Genomic DNA, 21,214 nt, shown 5'->3' with positions numbered 1-21,214 from the left:
GTATGCAAAATAAGTCCCAATCCAAGGCAGGGTCACACGTGGTCTAGTCAAGCCCACCTTGGGGAAAAACCTGGGGAAGAATCTGAGAAAGGCTGTACCACAGGCAGCAAAGGCATCAAGTCATAAAGGAGAGAATTTGAGGAATGTATTAAAGAGCATACTGAGCCAAAGCATTCAAGAGTATTTGTGGACGCTGGTCACTATTTTACCCCCATAACTATGGTCAAACAGGTGATAGATCACACGGCTGCAGTTTTAATCATCCATGCCAAAGTTTTGATTTTTATGTCTTAGCTCTTGGTATGCTTTATGAATTTTAAACCTAAACATATATATAGTTTGAAAGCAGACTATCAAACCTTTTTACTTAACCGCTTTAAAATTTTTAAGCTACAGATTTTGTAAGTCAGTTTACCTGGCAGTTTACCCTCCATTGGCATGGTTCCAAGTGGTGAGTGGTTACTAGTGAGGAGATGTAAAGTACATTTTATTTTTTATTTTTTTAAGATTTTAATTTTATTTATTTATTTGACAGAGAGAGACACAGTGAGAGAGGGAACACAAGCAGGGGGAGTGGGAGAGGGAGAAGCAGGCTTCCCGTGGAGCAGGGAGCCCGATGCGGGGCTCGATCCCAGGATCCTGGGATCATGACCTGAGCCGAAGGCAGACACTTAATGACTGAGCCACCCAGGCGCCCCTGTAAAGTACATTTTAAAGATCATGTTAAGGATGATGGAGCCTAAATATGCTGCAAATTATTCATTAAATGGAAAATAAGCAGTTGTAAGATTACCCTCCACCCATTTTCTCTTAAACGTTCATTCTTGACAACGTGAGGACAGATGTGTCTTTTTTATTATTATTATGTTACGTTAATCACCTTACATTGCATCATTAGTTTTTGACGTAGTGTTCCATGATTCATTGTTTGCGTATAACACCCAGTGCTCCATGCAGAACGTGCCCTCTTTAATACCCATCCCCAGGCTAACCCATTATATAAGTTAACTTGTACCATCTTAATCAAATCATGAGTTAAAATATTTTTGTTATTTCTTTGGCTTTGTCTTCTTTCCATCACCCTGTCACACTCAGTGCTAAAGCATTACTAATTTTCTCCTGGCACAACTACCCGACGATTTCTACTAAGAAGGGCTTAATATTACTTCAGTCATCATTTTACATAGCAGCATTGCTTCTGGGACTTTTATACAATGCAGCTGCTGATGGTAGATGAAAGAAATCAAGTATTGTGGTACAGACTTTTAGGGATAATAACATATTTTTGAAAGCAAGTAAAATATCCTATGTACTAGCTTGTGATCCTGTATGAATGGAGACTCAATCCATATGAGTGGTTACTTTTTCTTGAATGGAATGAGCATTGTGGGAATATGTACTGTTTCTGATCTTTTTTGTGACTGAATTTTAAGTTGTCAGATTCTTATGAATGATTTTGGGAGAAAGAAAATACTTTCAAGCCATTTTGAAGATGGTTTGGAAAATTTAAAGAATATTTTAAGGAGAAATTTTTGTCTTACTAGATTTTTAAAATATTTCAGTTTATTTATTTATTTTTAAAAGTAAGCTTTATTTTTTAGAGCAGTTTTAGGTTCACAGCAAAATTGAGTGGAAGGTAGAGAGACTAACCATATACACACAGCACCCCTTACTATCAAAATCCTGAGTGGTACCTTTGTTCCAATTGACGAACCTATGTTGACATATCACTATGACCCCAAAATCCATAGTTCAATGTAAGTTTTTCATACTCTTGGAAGGAATAAATTTAAATCTCACACTTTTGTTATATGCTGCCTACAAATGTTTCTCTTTGATGTCACATTTGGATTCCTTAGCTTATTCCCCTTTGACTTTTAAAAAATGGCATGAGAAGTACATATTTTACTTTTCTTTCTTTTATTTAAGTTTAACATTTAATATTTTCAAAAAATATATTTTGCTATATCCCTGTCTTTTCTGTCTTTATATTGTACACTGGGCGTAGGCTGAAAGGGATCAGTTTAGATTTCCAGTCAGAAATGCAAATGCTTATAGAGACCAGGCAGCTATGGAAATGAATCAGGTATGCTGGAGTGAGGCAAGGAGTGGTGAGGTCTGGAGAACTGAAGAACCCTCCCCATGTAAAGATGGCAGCTCCACCTTATTGTTACCATGTGGCAGTACAAGCCCAGGGTGCTACATTTTTCAGTTATATTAAAAGAATTTAAAAAGGAAACTAACATGACTTGAATAGGACTTTGCAATTTTATATCACCTTACCCTTAACTGGGGCCAAAGTTGAGGACCCAATAACTCATGGACCACTATTTTCATCATTTCTTTTTATTGAGCCATTATTTCTATAAAGATTACATGTGCTGGGTCCTGCTTTAAGAGCTTTGTGGAACTCAACTCCTTGAATCATTGAACAGCTCTCTGAGATTGGTACTTCTGTTATCCCCACTTGAGAGAGGATATAAGTAAGATACAGAGGGGTAATTGTCTGTGGTAAACAGAATTCTAAGATGCTCCTGAAGATTCCTGCCCCATAGTGTACACACCCCAGATAATCCCCTCCTTTTGAGTGTAGGCAGGCCTGGTGGATATAATGGATGACATTCTTGTGATTAGGTTACATTATATGGCAAAGGTGAAGTGAGTTCGCAGATATATGGTCTCAGCAGTTGACTTTGAGGTAATCCAAAGGGAGATTATTTTTGGTGGGCCTGACCTAATCAGGTGAGCTCTTAAAAAGCCTACTCAGGTCTTCCCTAAGGTTAGAAATTTAAAGCACCAGAAATGCTCCTCTTTTGGCCTTGAAGAAGCACACTGCTGTGTTTGGGGAGGGCCATGTGGCAGGGAATGGCACGTGGCTTCTAGGAGAGGGGTCCCCAGTTTTACAATTGCAAGGAATAGAATCCTGTCAACAAACAAACTGTGAGCTTGAGGGTGGAGCCTGAGCCCCAGATGAGATCACAACCTTCAGAGACCCTGAGCAAAGGACCCAGGTATACCATGGCTGCATTCTTGACCTACAGAAACTGAGATAAGGAACATGTGTTGTTTTAAACAGCTAAGTTCATGGTAATTTATGATGCAGCCATAGAAAACTAGTAGGGTCACATTGCCAAGGAGTGGCCGAACTGGGGTTTGGCCTCAGGCAGCCCGGCCACAGAGTACACTGCCTTGTGTGATCACTCCTATCCAGAGAGCTCTTTGAACAAGTAATTGTAAAAATGTTTTTTAAAGCTTCTTTTCTGTCCTGCATTACCACAACGTGTGCATTCTACTATGATCTGCTTCATAAATCCACTTTTATGGGTAACTCAAATTAATTTCTTCAAGTTTTCTTTTTATCTTTTCCCCTAAATTAAAAAGCTGATAGATACACACATACACAAACATAGTTATATACGTGGTTAACAATGACATATTACATATTAAAATTTGTTTTATTAAAAAGCCAGATTTTTTTCGGTATTGTGAACTAATATTAATGTTCCCTTTCTAATCTCTTTGGTATAAAATTGTAAAGACTAATAAGCATTTTAGAATATGTAAATAAAGTATTTGCTGAAAGCTCCGTGAGGTATTGTGGAAAGTTTATTTTCCTGGATTGAATTTGAAAACGATGATGGAATATTTTAGAACTTGGTCGTTTAATTAATGACAATCATCTTGAACTTTCTGACCTTCAGAATTTACAGTTTACCTTACATTTCAGAATCATGAATTTATCATTTTTCACTTTACCTTCATCTACTTTTAAATACATGGGTAGCACTCAAGGCATTGGGAACGACATAGCAGGAGTATATATAATCTACAGTGTGGGCAGTAAAAACTCTAAGGAGAATCTAATAGGCATTTATCAGGTCTTGTTGTAGGTATTAATAATTAATGGATCTGAATGATGAAGGATTATCTACCTTCTTAAATGAGCTGGAATCCAGACCTTTTAAAAAAATGTTTAATTTTGGACTGTGAAATAAACTGATGACATTGCTTTTATCTAGATTGCTCTATTAAATACCGAGGCTTGTTACCAGAGCATGATGCTGTTACCAGGGATTAGTCATTAGGTGACCTGGGTCCATCTTGAGTCTTCCACTGAGGATCTTTGTTACCTGAGACACCTGGTTGTCTGTTGTACTTTGTTCAGGACAGGTGTAGTCCTGTCTGTGACATTGATAACATCTGCTCTCTATAACTTAGCAGATTATTGTAAAGATCAAACAAGGTAATATACTTGAGACATTTTTGAGTGTAGGAGAAAGCTGAACTTTCAGTCTTTGCCCTTCCAGGTATAATAAGTGAATTGCTTTCTTGGGGCAGAATGAGAAATTTAACTGCTCTTTACCCAGGGCAGTCCACCAGATGTCTTCCACATGATCCACTACTGTTTTCCCTGTGGGCAGGCACCTTACTGAATTTTGTTCATCTTTATGCTTTTCATCATCCTGGCCTCTAATACCTACTGATAAAGAAAACTTGCCACTACTGTTCCCATTTCTGATCCTAACTGGCTGCCACTTCAAAAATGGTTGGAATTCATTGACATTTGCAAAATAATTTTGCTGACTCAGATATTTGAGAGAATAATAAAGGTGAGCATCTCTGTAATTTCATGGGAAATAATCGGTAGCAGGATCTAGGTGATCTCCTCCCTACTCCTTTTTCTGCATGTTATATTGCCACACATACTGTCTGTTGTACAAGATAGCATCTCATATGCATGCTGTTCTTTTTTTTCTTTTTAAGATTTTATTTTTAAGTAATCTTCACACCCAACGTGGGGCTGGAACTCCCAACCCTGAGACCAAGAGTCACATGCTCCACCGACCAAGCCAGCCAGTTGCCCCTACACATGGTATTCTTATAAATACGTTGCATTGCTATATATCATATACGTGACATAATGACACATAAGGATATCGTCTCATGTGTTGTTTTAGTCTTCCTAAGGAAGACGTAGAAGCTTCTTTGCTGCTTTTTTTTTTCTTCCAAGTTGGGGTTTTTTTTTTTGTTTGTTTGTTTGTGTTGAGAAAGAGAGACAAGGAGAGCAAGCAGGGAGGGTCAGAAGGAGAGGAGCGAGAGAATCTTAAGCAGGGTGGGGGGAGGGGGGAGCTCAATCTCACAACCCTGACCTGAGCTGAAATCAAAGACTCTGATGCATAACTGACTGAGCCACCAGGCACCCCATTAACAAGTTTTTACTTAAATTCCATTTAGTTAACATACAGTGTAATATTAGTTTCAGGTATACAATGTAGTGATTCCACACTTACGTACAACACCCATTGCTTTTTTTTTTTTTTAATAAAACTTTCTACGGTGAAGTACTTTTCCTGACTTCCCAATGAAATGTGATGCACTTTCATAGCTCTTAATTCTTGTTTGCTTGTGGCATTTGATAATGAGGAATAGGAGCAGATAAAAGTGAGAAAAAGACATTGGCCCTTACTTTTCCAGGTAACTTTTCAAACAAATAAATAAAATAAAAAAATAAATAAAAATAAAAAGTCCTTTTAAAAAAACATACATACATACAAAATTTTAAAAGGTAAAAGGATATGTTACTGCAGAAGAATATTGGCTGAGAAACCAGTTCAGTGACCACCAGAAGTTGGCTGACAAATCCTGGGTGGGGGGCAGAGAGAGAGCCCAAGTGCTTATGTTCAAGACTGAACACTTAAATTCCACATTGTTCAGTTCAAAAGGGAACTCCTGGAGAACTAACCAAGATTTACGAACTGGCACATAAATTTGCAGGCCCTGAAACCTGCGTTTGTTGGGAGACTCAAGAGTGAATATGCCTTCTAAGGGAAAACTTGCCTGAAATCAAGTTTAGTAGGATGATAAACAAAATTGAATGCCCAGATTTTTTTTTTTTTAAGAAGTATAATGGTGGTGCAGGCTATAATACTTACCAGTATAACTGCTCCCTGTTGGCAGAAGTATAAAGGAAGCCAAAATAAAACCAGAGTCTCCCTTCGTGAGCATGCCATCTATTGCCAGAGAGTGTGTGTGGTCAGGAGTGTCAAGTGAAGAGAGTCTGGCATGTTTATTTCCATGATAGGAGCAGCCTTATGGGGAGACCTAACCATTTGATGCCTCTGGCCAATTCCGCAGCCTGTGCTTAGATGAACATTTGCAAGACCTGCCTCAGTGACTCTCCTATTTCTGCTATCCAGGTTTCTCCAGCAACTCCTCTAGCTTCTGATGAACACTTTGTTTCTTTATATATTTGATTCTATGCAGCCTGGCTCTCTTGATAGTTCTTGTAGACCTGGGAGCCAATCTTGACCTAAGGAAGTACTTTTTTTCTTTTAAAATGACAAAAGTAGTACTTATTTCCTGAAATTAATCAACTAATTAATTCAAACTGTATAGAATTATAAAGAGTGAAAGTTGATTCCCTTTTTCTCCTGTACTCGATCTATAAAGACACACACACCCTTTGATCTGACTATTCTACTTCTAGAAGTTTATTCTACAGAAAAACTCAGGTAACTGCACAGAGGTTTATATGCAGGATATTCACAGTATTGCTTATGGAAGTGAAAAATGAGAAATTATCTGAATGTCTGGCAGTAACTCCCTATTCCAGTGTCCTCTTTGCTAGAGAGGGCCCAAGCCTCACTGGAGATAGAAAGAGCTAGATTACTCTGTGTTACCAGATCAGCTCATACACAGCGCGGTGAGAACGTGAGCTTCTACCTCTTCTTGGTCAGTGATTCCTTCCAAACCTTGGTATGGGTGATTGAAACTGCAGCCGTGGGGGGGCCTGGGTGGCTCAGTTGGTTAAGTGTCTGCCTTCGGCCTAGGTCATGATCCTGGCGTCCTAGGATCAAGCCCCACATCAGGCTCCCTGCTCAGCGAGGACTCTGTTTCTCCCTCTCCCTCTGCTCCTCCCCCTGCTTTTGCTCTCTTGCTCATTCACTTTGTTTATTTCAAATAAATAAAATCTTTAAAAATAAAATAAATCTGCTGTCATGTGATCTATCACCTGTTTGACCATAGTTATGGGGGTAAAATAGTGACCAGCATCCACAAATACTCTTGAATGCTTTGGCTCAGTATGGCTCTTTAATATATTCCTCAAATTCTCTCCTTTATGACTTGATGCCTTTGTTGCCTGCGGTACAGCCTTTCTCAGATTCTTCCCCAGACCTTTCCCCAAGGTGGGCTTGACTAGACTACATGTGACCCTGCCTTGGATTGGGACTTACTTTGCATACTTTATTTATATATGTGGGGTTTCTTCTCTTTTATTGTCTTCAGCATGGGAAGGGGTCCTGGAAGAGGGGGCATATATGGGGAGCCTCGCCTTAGTTGCACCCAAAACTCTTTTTGGTCAAACTGCTTTTGGCATTGGTGGTAACACGTAAACATTCCGTAGTTTCTCCATCCTTATTTAGTCTTTTTCATTGTTTTTTTGTTTTTGTTTTTGTTTTTAATAAGGTCTTTGGTGACCTATAAAAGTTCCCCTGAATTCATTGGCATTCTGGTTTTTTTTAACTTGCCATGATACATTCCCCATCTCCAGTATAATGAATTCTTCCTTTGATCTGTGCCTGCTCATAATGTTTTGAATGATTGGTTAAATAAATTATGGACCAGCTATTTTGTGTAATTAAAAAAGTCTATCCATATGGGGGCACCTGGGTGACTTAGTTGGTTAAGTGTCTGCTTTCGGCTCAAGTCATGATCCCGGAGTCCCAGGATTGAGCCCCACATTGGGCTCCCTGCTCAGCGGGGACTCTGCTTCTCCCTCTCCCTCTGCTCCTCCCCAGTGCTTGTGTTATTCCTCTCTCTCACCTCTCTCTCTCCCTCTCCCTCTCTCTCTCTCAAATAAATAAATTAATAAATAAATCTTTTTAAGAAGTCTGTATGTATTGACATGGAAGGCCATCTTTATTGGGAAAAAAAGGCAAGTTGCAGAGTAGATATTTAGAGAAAGTCTGGTTTTACTTTTGCGAAACAACAGTAACAAAAACCCCACATACCACAAATGCTAACTAAACTCATGAGCCAACTTTGTATGTATATAACATATGTAAATATGTATCAAAAAAGGTCTGGAAGGTTATAGCCCAGACCATTCACAGTGGTTATTTCTGGGAGTAGTTAAACCAAAAATTTTTACTCTTTTGAGGGTCATGGACTTTTTGTGAATCGAAATGATAAAAAACTTATCCCTATAAAAAAATATATATGTACAGTTGGCCCATGAACAATGTGGGGCCTAGGGGTGCTGACCCCCCACGCAGTCAAAGATTCATGTGTAACCTTTGACTCCTCAAAAACTTAACTACTGATAACCTGTTGACTGGAATCCTTCCCAATAACATAAACAGTCAATTAACACATTTTGTGTTTTATATCTATTATATACTCTTTCTTATAATAAAGTATGCTAAAGAAGATGCCATTAAGAAAGTCCTAAGGAAGAGAAGATACATTTACAGTACTGTATTGTAAAAAATCCACATATAAGTGGACCCGTGCTGTCCAACCTGTGTTGTTCAAGGGTCAATTTATATGCAGAATATTTGCCTGCAATTTTAGGGAATTCAGGGACTCCTCTGATAACTGCTTTTTTTTTTTTTCCCAGAGTTTAGGACTTTTAATTTGTCCCAAAGTTGCTGAAGCAAAAATCATGATAAAACATTCTGCTTTCCTTTACACCCCCCAACGCCAAAGACAAAAACAAAACTATTTGTAGGAAAAAAATGGTTTTGTACATGGGAAGAAACAATATAAATTCAAAACTTACAGATAAGGATTAGCTCTATCACTCATCTCTTGAAAAAGTTTATGTGAATATCCAGTCAAAACCAACTATACAAATTTCCAAGTAGACCACAGGACTGTACTGTCTTGGAATGTCCTCAGAAGGCTCTGTCATTGATCAGCTAATGTGTATTGGCATTATGACTTAATATCAGTCTTGGCTCATCTGTTTTTAAGTACTGAGGAAAGTTTGCCTTCATTCTAATATCTGTTGGCCTTCTACTACCAGACTTTGAGGCACCTGTATGGGCAATGGAAATGACACTGCATCTGTCAGCTAGAGAGGAATTTGTTAATATAAAAGAAGGTTTAGCTTATACTTCCTTAAACTTCTTTTTTAAAGGCCCATACTATCCAAATCATTCTCCTAAAGTCTAAGAAGGCAGTTTTACTGTATATTAAGATAAATGGGACTAACTAATGTGTTTTAAGGCCATATATAAACATTTTTATATATTATAGGCAACATATATATATACACACGCATACACACACACATATATATACACATACACACATACATACACACACTTCATAGTAAATTGGGTCCTCAAGACAATCAGTATTTGGGAGCACAGTTTTACTATTTTAAATTATAGAGGCTAATGGTATTGTATGTTTGTGTATTTATGGTATATTATTAGGCTTAGTTATGATTGATTTTAGAGAAATTCCAATTATCAAATTGTTTTTCTGGGCAGATGGGATTTACTTTTCAATATCTGATAGGCACACTTTCTGGAAATGCTCTGGGCAAAGTATAGAGTTGCTTATATATGTTTAGCGTGAAAATAAGTAACCAAGAGCTTGTTTTGCCCCTACAAAACTCAAATATTTATTTACATTTTTATCCACCGAGTGAAGGCCACAAAGCTATCCCTTCTGAAACTAAAGCCTAACTTACAGTATTTTATCAGTCTTTATTATGTAGTATATATCAAAGACCTTTGCGTGTTTAATATGTAAGATGACTTACAATGTTCTGAACTCTGGAGGAGACCCCCAAGGCCTAACTACTGCATCTTTGGCTCCTCTATAAAAGCATCTCGGGTGAGGTCTCTTGGTTGGCAACTGGCTGCTCTGTGGGACAGTCCCTAGTATGTGCTTGCGTTGAGCCTGTGACACTGCAATGAGCAAACTCAGCACCCACATCTTAGTTCTAGATACGTTTTCTAATAAAGGATCCAGGGATCCTTGGAGAAATGGCTAATTCAGGGCTGGGGCTGGGAGAATAGAAGATGAATCTGGAATAGCTCTTACGATTATACTTATCTTGATGAGCACTGAGAAATAGATAGACCTGTTGAGTCATTATATTGTACACCTGAAACTAATATAACACTGTAGTTAATTATACTTAAATAAAAAAAAGAAAAAATGGGATTTTATATAGTCTCAAAGTATCTCCCTACAGATTACCAAAATATTTGTTGGTTAAGAAGGGAAAAATAGTAACTTTACAGGGGAGGAGCCTGGCAGACACCACCTTAATAAGAGATCAAAGTTATCCTCAATCAGTAGTGGGACAATTGAAACTGTGTGCCACCTGATAGGATGCAGTGAGAAACACAACTTCACTTCTATGATAGTCCTTCCAAGGATGCATGACCTAAATCTAATCGTGAGGTAACACACACACACACACACACACACACACACCCTAAGTTGAGGAGTACTCTACAAAGTAGTTGGCCTGATCCTGGAGTCCCGGCATCGAGTCCCGCATCGGGCTCCCTGCTCAGCGGGGAGTCTGCTTCTCCCTCTCCCGCTCCCCCCTCTTGTGCTCTCTTTCTCTCTCACTCTCTGTCTCAAATAAATAAATAAATAATCTTGAAAAAAAATAAGTCATAAAGGTCAAGAGAAGGCTGAGAAGCTGTTCCAGATTGGAAGAGGCGAAACAAGACATGGCAGCTAAATGTGTAGGGTGATTCTGATTTGGATCCTTTCTCCATAAAGGATATTGTTGTGGCAGTTGGTGAAACTTGATCAGGCTCTGAGGACTAGAGGCAGTAATGCATCAATGTTAATTTCCTGATTTTGATGGCTATCTGATTTTGGAGACTATAGGAAATACATACTGAAGCAACATTCATAAACTTTTTAGTCTCAGGACCCCTTTACAACTCTTAAAATATTGAGGACCCCAAAGATCTTTGATTTATGTGTGATACAACTGTGAATGTGAATTATCTTAGATATTCAAATTGACTAATTAAAAAAATTATTTAATTCATGTAAGAGTAACAATAAACCCATTACATGTTTATATAACATTTTTTAGCAGGAAGAACAGCTATAGGTTCTGAAACAAAACAAAACTCAGTGACAAGAGTGGCGTTTTACATTTTTGCAAATCTATTTAATATCTGGCATGGTAGAAGACAGTTACATTTGCATATCTGCTTCTGCATTTAGTCTGCTTCAGGGTTATTTTGGTTGAAGTAGAAGAAAATCTGGCTTTACATGGTAATGTAGTTGGAAAATAGGAAGTGATTTGAATAGCCCCTTCAGGTAATTGTGGATATTCTTCTTTGATACTACATCAAAACTACGTAAGTGGAGGTTTCTTAAAAGTTAGTTGAAGTATGGAATCTGAAAATGTATCAATGGATTTTCATACTCAGTTACATTAAAATCCATTTGTCCACCTCACACTTTGCATAGGTTTTTTATGCATTATGCTTTTGTATCTGTGTGCATTGCTCATCAGACAGTATTGGTTCCTGAGTTTTGCAGATCTCACAAATGTTGACACAGCACCCAAAAAAATCACATTTATTAATATCACTCCCAATCTTATCAGAAAAATCTTTTCTCTCAAGCACATGGAGGTAGCTACAAGTTTTCCGAAATTCTGATTTTTCCTTCAAAAGCTCAAATTTTCTCATGGACAATAAATACTGTTGGTTGTTTTTCTTAAAATGAGAGACTCACTTCATTTTTAAAAATATGTCTGCTAAATCTAAAGAAGCATGGTTTTTCTGTCCATTGTTTTTTCAAGTAAAATGGCGCAGTATGAGGACAGGGCCTAACTCGGCTTATACGACTCATTTTCACAGATGCTTCTCCCATCCAAGTACTAACCAGGCCCGACCCTGCTTAGCTTCCGAGATCAGATGAGATCGGGCGCGTTCAGGGTGGTATGGCCGTAGACCACAGATGCTTCTCCTCAGGACACTCGTCGTATTAGGTGCACAGAAAAAGTGCTTTATGCATACTTCCCATTTTGTCACACCGCACATTAAAAAGATGTGTCATCAAGGGTAGAGATTAAATAGAATTAATGATTTTACCGCTTCTTCAAGGGACATTCTTAAACAAAACTGACTTTTTCTTTTTTACTGCAAATCTGTGAAGGATATAGTTAGGTGCTGCTGCTTTAATTCGTGTTAAGGTTTTACCCACATTGCTTTTGTGCCATCAGCGCAAGCCAATACACTGAAGGATGCACATAATGAACGTCGGAGTATTTTTGACTCTGGGCGACCCTCAAAGCCATGGACCACGCTTTGAGAACCACTACATTGAAGTTTCTATGGGTGATGGATGACATCTTGTTAGCAACTGAATCTGACATGGTTCCGGAAAAAAAGTTTCTTGTAGAGTATTTGCAATTTTTCTTTGCTTGAGATTATTTCACAATTAAAAAAACAAACAAATAAATAATGGCCTTTTAAATGTTGATAACTGAAATTTATGGGAATAATCATTGGCAAGTTTCAGCAATATATCAGTAAGTTCTTATGCAGATTAAATGATGTAATGTCACTTGGTAGAGTTCTTGGCATCTAGCTGATGTTCAGTGGGTAACTATAATAGTTATTACTCCTGTTCAGTTGGTAGAATATTAACCATAACCCTATGCATTTTTTTTAAAGATTTTATTTATTTGAGAGCGAGAATGAGAGAGAGAGAGAACATGAGAGGGGGAGGGTCAGAGGGAGAAGCAGACTCCCTACCAAGCAGGGAGCCCTATGCGGGACTCGATCCCGGGACTCCAGGATCATGACCTGAGCCGAAGGCAGTCGCTTAACCAACTGAGCCACCCAGGCACCCCCCCTATGCATTTTTTTTATATGGTACCTCTGGGTTCTTCAGGGCATCTTAGAATCAGAATGATTTGCATCAAGTTCTTATCCTTAGTTGTAAGAGTACAGGAGAAAGAGACTCTAAATCAGGCAGTTTTTTGCTTTTATTTTGGTTTGATATGTGAAAACTATGCTCTTTTAACAATTTAAATGAAGAGTTTTTTGTGTGTGTGTTGAACAGAAAGATGGTTCTACTCTTGGCAAAATGTTGTTGAACTATATTTATCTTCCAAGTGTTAATTGTCATAAAGTAAATATTCATTTCAATAGCTGATATTTTAAATTTTATGGTAATTTTTTCAAAAGTTCCTCTTTTTTTTTTTTTTTTTAAGAAATAAAAGTAACTGTTAACACTTCCTTTTTCTAAATACCAAAATGAGAGACCCAGATCTCGAAAAGAATACTTTTTTCCTGTGGCAGGATTTCACAAAACCACAACAGAATCTTGTGAGAACAAAGTGACAGGTTAAAATAAAAAGTGGTTGCTTAAAAAAAAAAAAAGTAGCTCAATCAGAATTTTTAGAAGGTACCGTGTGATATTTGACTTCTAATTAGTTATCTTTCTTTTTGAAATATGAAGAGAGGAATACACAGAGGGTTACAAAAAATATATCTTTTGCTTGCCAACTTGGTTTTTAGTTCATGGTAATCCTGTGTGTACTCTGGCCCAAATCTCATTGGTAGTAATTTCATTTTTTAAGCCAACAAAGAGAGAAGTAAGCTACCTCAAGAAAAAACTCACTTTACTAAAAAATAACAAACATTTTTTTATGATTTTAAAAAACGCTGAGACATAATTACAGGAACATTGCCTCAAATGCAAAACTATGAAGACTCTTGTAGCTCTAAAGTATGATAGTTTATTAACCAGATTTTAAACCAAATGGATAAAACCATTGTGTCCTCTCTCCCTAAAGCTGTGTGTCTAATCAGACTCTAACTCAGAAGTCTCTCCCAGCCAGCCTGCCTCTCTCCTTTGGGCCCTCCTTCCTCATGGGACTAAAGCAGCAGCTGCTGGGTTCTCTCATTGTTGCCCACCACTTTTTATAACAGGCTGTGTGTCCTCTCCTCTGCCACCAGCATTTGCTTCCTAAAGTACGTGTGATCTTGTCACTTTCCAGTTTAATAGCCTCATTGCCTCATTATAGGGTTGCCTTTATAGGTGTGTGGCCTCTGCATTCCCGTTTAAAAGGGCCCATACTTGGTTTAATGCTCTGCTGTGGCCATCTTGAAATTCTTAATAATTTTTCAACAAGGGGCCCCACATTTTTATTTTGTTTGCTTCAGGCCCTGCAAATTATGTCACTGGCCTGTTTGTTATCTTGGCACATAAAACCTCTATCTGCTTCCTGCTACAGAATATTTTCTGTCTTCTCCTCCCTGTGCACTATATACTTCATCCACAGGGATTCTTAGAACATGCTTTTCCTTTCCTGCACTTTCTGCCTCTGCCTACTTCTCTCCCTTCTCTGCGTGGCCAATTCCTACACAAGGACTCAATGCAAATGTCACCTCCTATTTAAAATCCCACTGTGCAAGAGTGAGTTGCTTTCTCTTTGCACTCTTTGTTCATATTAATGAGCAACAGTTGGGTTCATGCATATCTCCTTCACCAAAATATGACCTATTTGAGAGTATCTGCTATTCTACTCAGGGTAAAGTCTGACAAGAGGGTGTACTTCTTGAATTTACTTAGTCAAAACATATATATTGAGCTCCTGTAGTGAATCAGGCTCTGAGTGTGTGGTGGCAAAGAAAAACCCAGACATGGACACTCCTCTCATAGCTGATGATTTAGAGAGTGAGATGCTTTGTCTGGTTGCCAATGCCTGTGCCCCTGAATAAATGAATGAGCGTATGCTAAGGTTTTTGGGCCTTCGTTGAGGATGGGAAATCTGCCTTCGTGACTAGTGGTGCTGGCGGAATAAGCACAGAGAATCTTGCATTTGGAAGCTGTCCTCGGTTCATTTTGTGACATTAAAGAGAAGGCTGGATTGTCAGCAGGGTTCTTGGGTTCTTTCATCAAATTGGAGACACCAGTGATCATGAAACAATGAGGCAGCTTATAAGCATTAAGAAAGAAGAATCACTGGTTAAACTGGCATGCCATCAATTGTATGGCATCCTGATTTCAGAGACCAAAAGAGTGAGTAAAAACGTGCCTTTTGGAACTGATAAAACAGAGTAATTCAAAGGTTAATTACAGGCAGACTGAGTCAAAGAAATACCTGGACATGAAAGGCGTTGCTAAGAATAGCATATCATGACCATTGATTCCATGAATAATATAGTAATAAAGATAGCGCTTTTTAAAAAGTAGAGTTGGATGTGCATATTCAATTTGAAAATAGATATGCAGCTGATGCTAAGAGGAAAGAATGAATGATACAGAAAATATGTATGGCAGCCTGTGCTGTTTGGGAAGAAGACAACTCTCCATTGATGTGGTCATCTTTGTGGAAGCTGGCAGATCTACATAAAGCAAACATTTGCATAAGACTTGACAGTTCCCTACAATACATTCTGATGTACTCACAAGAACTCTGCAGGGTGGGTATTATTTCTTGTAGTAAGGGGATTCCTGCAGGTGAAAAGGCTTGAGTGAAGGGCTCTCAGCCAACAAGTGGATGAGTTGGCAGCCAAGTCCAGGGCTTCTAACTGCATCCCACGCTTTTTTGAACAAACTCTGTTTTGATGAGCTCGGGATGCCATAACAAAACGTCATGGTCTGCCTATCTTAAAGAATACACATTTATTTCTCACAGTTCTAGAGGCTGGGAAGTCCAAGATCGAGGTCCGGCAGATTCAGTTCCTGGTGAGGGTCCCCGTTAGATGGCCGCCTTCTTACTGATGAGAAGGTGGCCCTTCCTTGGTGCGTGCATGTGGGGAGAGAGCTCTCTCTGTCTTCCTCTTCTCAGGACGACACTCATTCCATCAGGAGAACCTCACCCTCATGACCTCATCTAAACCCAGTTACCTCCTAAAGGTCCCACCTCCAGATACCATCGCATGGGGGGGTGGGTAGGGCTTCAACACATGAATCTGGGGGGACACAAACACTCCACTTACATTGTATTAATGACATCATCTTGGAATCTTTACTAATGTTAGGAATACTTTTTGCATTTTTCTCACCTCAGAACATAAAATTCAGGTGTTTCCATTAGCAGCCCTTTTGTTTTGTTTTGTTTTTTTCCTAAGTGTGGAAAATAAACATCCTTATTTGAAAATTTTTTCAAAAGTGCCTTGCCCACCTGAACCCAGTGTCGAACTCGGGGCTTTCAAAAGAATGGAACCTATTCATGTGCTATCAATAGAACAGATTTGCATCGTATATGGTTTTTATTTATTTCAGTTGGTTGTTCTAGTTAAATAGCCCATAATGAATAAAATATAATAACCTTGGCTTAAAGTAAAGAAATACTTGGTTTGGGATGGAATCCTGGTGATACTATGATGGATTTTTTTTATTTGACTGAAAGTGGGTCTCTTCATATGAGATTAAAATGATCATGAGAGTGTTTTCAAGGGCAATGAAAAAAAGAAATGGACCATTATTTGTGTAGCATCTCTGATAATTATAATTAAATGGGTCTTTAAAAATGGAGTCAGATGAATTATTCCCTTCTAGGGCACAATCACCCGTTTCTCCATAGCTACACAAAGGAGGCTTTCTCTGTGGGGAGATATCTCACCCTGAGGGGTAGGGGACGAGGGAGATGGTAAGGGCTGGGGGCAAAAAGAAGGAAAATAGCAAAAGGAGGGAAGTAGAGAGAATTTAGTTAGGGGACATTTTGTTCTTTGTTTTCCCCTTAAAATTAGAAAAAATACAAAAGACTCATTGTGCTTTTTACATCTCTAAATACTCTAAAACATTTTATGTGAAAATGGAGGGGTTTTTAAAAACATGCAATACATTTTTATGGTTCTAAATTGCGTTTAATGGATTTAGATTTAAGAAGCTAAAATTGGTAGGTGTTGAATATAGTACCATTTCCCCAAGAGCCGCTCCTCTCCCCTAATTATCTTTTTCAGGACTGGGGATAGGGAGAGTGGTCCATGACTAAAATATCTTCAACCTTCATGTCTGTGACCTGAGTTAAGCTCCTAGAGTACTTTATTCATGAGACTGGATGGTTTCCTACAACTCTAAAATGTTTCTGCCTCTATGAGAATGATAGTCCAACTCATGCAGGACAAATGGAAGGACTGAGTTGTTTCTTAATTTATCTTAATGCTTTAAAATGCCTAACAGTAAGCACTTTATGTTGTTATGCCTCATAATGGACATCTCCTACCAGTGTATAGTTTTATTTCTATAGGGAAGAGTTTCAGAAGTTACTGAGAAGGTGATTTTAATAAATGGGCTGTGTCAGCCTCGATGTATTTACTCACATGGCAGACATTTGAGTGACCTCTGTTATATGCCAGGCATTGTGCTGGGTGCTGGATATACAAAGATAACAGAGAACGATCTGTGTTTGTTAGGAAATAGACTGTTTGCATAACATATTAGGATGCTTACTAAGGTTACATAGAAGGCCTCTAGGAACATAGCTGAGAGAGTAAGTAAGTAGTTTTACCTTGGAGGAAATGGGAATCCTGAAAAGACAGTCCACAGGCTGGTGACATAACTTGAATCTTAAATGATGAAATTTACAATATGGAAAAGATGGGGAAGGGTGAAAGAAACTTAGGGGAAAAACTGATCATTTATTTGGAGCAGATGTAGGGACAAATGAGAATTAATATATTATTTTTGGTTTTATTAATAAAAAATTATAAATAATACATGAGTTTATGTAGATGAGATTTCTTTTCTAGCATTCTCAGGCCCCCTTTCCCCAGGCACACAGAGGAAAAATAGGAGTCTTTCTAAGACCTATACAATTATTCTTAGGGAAAGACTGTTAAATTCGAGAGATGTCAAATTTTTTTTTTTTTTTAAGATTTTATTTATTTGACAGAGAGAGACACAGTGAGAGAGGGAACACAAGCAGGGGGAATGGGAGAGGGAGAAGCAGGCTTCCCACTGAGCAGGGAGCCCGATGCGGGGCTCGATCCCAGGACCCCGGGATCATGACCTGAGCCGAAGGCAGACGCTTAACGACTGAGCCACCCAGGCGCCCCAGAGAGATGTCAATTTGTTGAGCAAAATAAAAATAATGATGGCCAGACCTAGAAGTATGTTAAACATAAGGCTATTCTGAATATGTTTCATGACCTTTCTAGGCATGAACCTAAAGATGTGTTAGTTTAAATATTGAGAGGTGTTTGCAGCATCTTTTTTTTTTTTTTTTTTTTTTTAGATTTTATTTATTCGTGAGACAGAGAATGAGAGACAGAGAGCATGAGAGGGAGGAGGGTCAGAGGGAGAAGCAGACTCCCTGCCGAGCAGGGAGCCCGATGCGGGACTCGATCCTGGGACTCCAGGATCATGACCTGAGCCGAAGGCAGTCGCTTAACCAACTGAGCCACCCAGGCGCCCCTGTTTGCAGCATCTTGAGCCTGCTTATAAGCACAGTTTCTTCTCTGTCCTTTCCAGACTTAACCTTGAACTAATTTACAATCCTCTGAGTAAAAATCAGCCATGTGACTGGAGGAGCAGGGCACCCATGCTTGGAAGTGGTGGAATGCTTGAGGTTATGAGGATGTTCAATATTCTATAGCTCTATAGTTTTAAATAATATTTCTTTCTCTTATTCTACCATTGTAGTTGGGTAGCTTTCAGTGGACTAGTAGATAAAAATGGAATAATGGTATCATCCCAGTTATTTCTTGGCTTCATTCTCCATAAGCCAGAGCTGATTTTCCGCCTCTATTTCTGGTGAGTTGACTGCCTTGAACTGCCCATACCACTCAACAGCTTTTGCTTCTTAGGCTGAGAAACAGTGAGCCAAGACCATCTCAGAATCACTTCAATCTGAAAAAACTGAGGAGGACATGATTGTATTTGTCCACAATTTAAGTAGCAGGATGCCAGCCTATCCAATTTCAAATACCAAGTGGTTTGACAGTAGGAATAATCAACAGTGTTGAGTATCTTTGCATAACGGTGTGTAATATTCTAATAATGGCATTCTTTAGTTCTTTAATTTCTTTAAGAATTTGCAACCACAAGATTTTACTGTGAGACATTAAGTAAATGGAGAGCCTGGAGGGAATGCCACATTGTCATCCTTCATAAAGTGCAAAAGCCCTGAATGTGTTTGGGGGACATTCTGAGTTTAAAGAATTGCTCAAGGAGCACCCTGGTGGCTCAGTTGTTAAGCATCAGACTCTTGATTTCGGCTCAGGTCGTGATCTCAGGGTCCTGGGATCGAGCCCTGTGACGGGCTCTGCGCTCAGCACGGAGTCTGCTTGTCCCTCTCCCTCTGCTCCCCCCCCCCCCATCATGTGCGCACATGCTCTCTCTCTCTCTCAAATAAATAAAATCTGAGAAAAAGAGAGAATTGCTTAGGGCCTATGTGGCTAGAGGCGGGGACAGCGGGGAGAGTAGGGAGGTGGAGGTCAGTTCAGAGCAGTATTAGGCCACTGCTGCAGACTGTGACTCTTACCGTAAGCCAGCTGGAGCTCTGGAAGTGTGTGAGGGGGTGGGGGACGTGATCAGACAGCCCTACATTGCAGAAGAAGCAGCTCATGATGGAGACAGTGGAGAAAAGGTAGAACAGCAGTGTTAACTGCACTAGGACATGATTCAGGGTAATCCAGGTACAAGTTCAAAATCGGATTTATCTTGAAAAGCTTGCATCAGAAGCCATTTTGCTTATCTTAATGTGAGTACAAAGAAAAGCTTACTTGAGGGTTCTTATTAAATAAAATAACATTCTTTCCAAAAGGGTCTCTGAATATGTTTAGCAGCCTATCTATACAAGACTCTACATTATAAGTACATTCCCCAAATCCTGTGAGATTTAAAAGAGTAAATTTGATTCAGGAGTTGTGAGGTGGCTTTTATTAGTAGAGAGATTTTTCTTAAATGTCAGTATATAGCACTAGTGTGGAAACATTCTTTGTTTTTCTCAAAATAAATAGATAAATTTATCTCATTTCATTCCTGAATGAAGTTTTACATTTAATAAAAGGTACCCTTCAGCATTTTGATTTGGGTCTTTTTTTTTTTTTCTTGTAAATCTGTGGCTCTAATAAGGGCAGTGTTCTCTACTTACTGGTGGTAAATCCTGGGAAGCATTTATAATAAGACCTGTTGGATGAGCTGTTGTGACGTGACACCTTGGTCTGTGGCTCTCCATTACATGAACACTCATTGACACTGGAATATAAGTGTGCCTTTAACAACCAGATATGGTATTTTCTTTTTTTTTTTTTAAGGATTTTATTTATTTATCTGAGAGTGAGTGAGAGAGAGAGAGAGAAGGAGCAGAGGGAGAGGGAGAAGCAGACTCCCTGCTGAGTGGGAAGCCCGACGTGGGGCTCAATCCCCACACGCTGGGATCATGACTTGAGCCGAAGGCAGACGCTTAACCGACTGAGCCACCCAGGTGCCCCAACACCAGATAGGTATTTTCTAGGTCACATATTCTTCTCTCCAGTTTATTCATGGATTCCTACCTCAGGTCAATACTTTTCATTGAGACTAAGAAACAGATCTCTTGTGAACCAGCTCTTCAGTTGTAGGCAGAACTCCTTTTAGATCAAGAATGGCAGTGTCCTTTGTGGATTAATGTTGCAGACTCTGTGATGAGCCAACATTAACTTCGAATAAAGAAAAGTTTATTTTTTTGGAAGCAGGATTTTTAAATGAATTCTTCTGAATTCTCATCAAGTTCCAAAGAGTAAACATTCTTAGCCACCTGAACTGCACTAAGGGAAGTGAGAGCGGCGTTAGTGGAGGAGAGAGGAGACTTAGCATTTATGGAGTGCCTTCTGCATACCACCAGATAGCACTTGAGCCTCAAAGCAGAGGTTGGGTAGCATTACTTTCATTATCAGGAGAGGATGCTGAGGCTCGTGGAGGATATGTGACTTGCTCAAAGTCATTTAGCAAATAGGTACAAAATTAAAACTGGTACCTGTGTCTGGGGGACCTCACAGTCCATGCCTTCTCAAATGGACTCACGAGGGAGGGCGGAAGTGAACACTGCATTACCTCAGTGAGTTCGGTTTCTCCAGAGTCCCATTTCTGAATGTGTGATTTCCATTAGCTCTGTGTGTACTTCTGTTGTCCTGAGCAAAATAGAACACCGAGGACTGTCTTCTGTCATTTTGTAGCTCTGTCACTGTGCATTTTGTGTGGGTTTTTTAATGTGGTGACCATTAACTGTTAATCAGGGCCCTAAATTCCACAACGATCATACTCATTTTAT

The 21,214-nt window shown here is 39.0% G+C and overlaps 1 protein-coding gene and 1 pseudogene across 2 annotated transcripts in view; one reads left to right on the top strand and one right to left on the bottom strand.

Moving 5' to 3' along the window:
• HSD17B12 (hydroxysteroid 17-beta dehydrogenase 12) overlaps positions 1–21,214 on the top strand; it is a 156,761-nt gene that overhangs the window by 80,546 nt on the left and 55,001 nt on the right. The gene's annotated exons all lie outside the window — the stretch shown is intronic.
• On the bottom strand, positions 11,835–11,953 carry LOC123858147 (5S ribosomal RNA; annotated as a pseudogene).

The sequence above is a fragment of the Mirounga angustirostris genome, unplaced genomic scaffold (assembly GCF_029215605.1).
Source record: "Mirounga angustirostris isolate CCGP_5_RB_7025 unplaced genomic scaffold, mMirAng1.0.hap1 SCAF_13, whole genome shotgun sequence".
NCBI classification, from domain to species: Eukaryota; Metazoa; Chordata; class Mammalia; order Carnivora; family Phocidae; genus Mirounga; species Mirounga angustirostris.
Note: the sequence above shows the minus strand (reverse complement) of the source record. Positions and strands in the feature narration are given on the sequence as shown.